Here is a 2,062-nt window from a genome sequence, read left to right as displayed (position 1 = left end):
TAATACTTGAATAAATATTTTTGAAATTATAAACTATAATATTACAAAAATACCAACGATGCGTAGATCGTATTTAGATTACAAAAATACATTAACGATACGCAGATCGTATTTTCTATCCAAGTTTTGGGCCATACTAGTCACCGCATGCATTCATAATATCATATATACAAAACATGCATTTTAATCAACTATTAAAAATAAATTATCATGTTTTAACAACTTTAAAACATAATAATGTCATGAAGATTTAATCACACATTAAATCCTATGGTTGGTACCTTAAGACAAAATTTAATCATTTAGAATTTCGTCTCACAAAGGCTTTAAAATATTAATCTAACAAATTTAATCATATTAAACTTAAAGAAAAATTAAAGCAATTGTAGGCACCACATATAATTTAATCATATTAAAAAAAAACTTAACATGATGACTAACCACATAAAAAGGCATGGAAGAATTAATCAACTATTAATACTAACAACCTAAAAAGTAATTAACATCATAAAAGAAAATAATAATAATAGTAGTTACTAACTCCTTAGTAACCCCCTTTAAAATTAACTAGTCAATTATCACATATAATTAACTAATAAAATTAAAGCTCATTATTTTAATTCAATTATGACTTAAATATAAAATTAATCACCATTAATTAATTAATTTGCAAATTTGAAAATACTCAAAAACAAATTATTTTTTCCTTTTTCTTTAAAAAAAAAAAATTGGAAGCTGCCAAGGCAGCAGTGCATCACCACTGCCACCTCAGCAGCGTCCCTCCACCGTGCAAACAACCTCGGAAATTTCGGCCACCGCGTCGCTGGCAACGGCGACCGCCACCGAAGACCGGCGGCAGCCTGTGCTGGGCAGCGCAGGACGTGACCCGCGCGCAGGCAGCAACCATGCCCAGGGCACGGAGCGACGCGCGCGACTTGCTGCGGCCAGCGACGCACCACGCCGGTGAACCCGCCGGCGGAACGTCTGCCACCACGCCGGTCTAATTTCCGGCGGCCCTCCCCTTTCCTCTCAATTATCAACAACCATTGTGCATAATTGAAGGGAGGTTACAACAAATTGATTTGGGGAAAAAATTAGGGTTCATATTATGTTTTTTTTTAAAAAAAAAAAACATAAACTAACACACAAAATCTGATATTTTGTGATGTGAGATTTCAATTTTGACTATAATATATATGTTTATATACATAAAAATCCGATTTTTATGTTTCCAATCAATTAATATCGCAATATTAATCTTGCAAATAAACTCATATATAAAGCCCTCCCTTAATTGAATTTAAAAAAAATAAAACATGCATCAACATGATCCTATTATCTATGCAATAGGCTAACTGATACCACTGTAGGAACTTAGATGCATAATGCAGAAAATCAAGTATCAAATACTTGTACATCTATCCCAAGATCATTGCATAAATTAGTATGAATCAAACATTAGTATAGAATTATACCTTTGATGCGTATGTTCCTCTTTTCACCAAACTTCTAGTGGAGACCACCTTAGAACGTCAAGCGCCGTTCCTCTAATGTTGGTCCACGAACAACACTTGGATCACCACCTATGCTAGTACGGAAGAGAGAAAAACACTCTCTTACTTTTGTGGTGGTGGCCGAAAATGAGTGTGAAAAAGACTAAGGGAAAATCAGATTTTTCACTCTAGAAGTTGTAAAGTATGTACACCTTTGTAACCCCATATCATTATATAAGGTGGTTACAAAAGAGGTGTTTCATGAGGCTTTATTTTGCCTCATAATGTCATACATTATGAGCCTAATAAACTCATGAGTTACAACTCTTCCCATCCATCATCAAACCGCGCAACCCATTTCACAAATGGATTTGGGTAAATATCCAAATGTCATTACTCGTGTGACCTCATAGGACTCAATGATATTAGTAGTTGACCCTAATCATATTAGTCCAACAAACCACAATTAGCTTCTAGCAAAACGTTGTGATCATCTAATATTATTGAATATATTATCTCCATAACTTATCCTAATATTATTTAGTTTATTAACTTGATCGAGGACAAAA

Source organism: Beta vulgaris, chromosome 7, assembly GCF_026745355.1.
Source record: "Beta vulgaris subsp. vulgaris cultivar EL10 chromosome 7, EL10.2, whole genome shotgun sequence".
Classification (NCBI taxonomy): domain Eukaryota; kingdom Viridiplantae; phylum Streptophyta; class Magnoliopsida; order Caryophyllales; family Amaranthaceae; genus Beta; species Beta vulgaris.
This window is presented reverse-complemented; position numbering follows the sequence as displayed.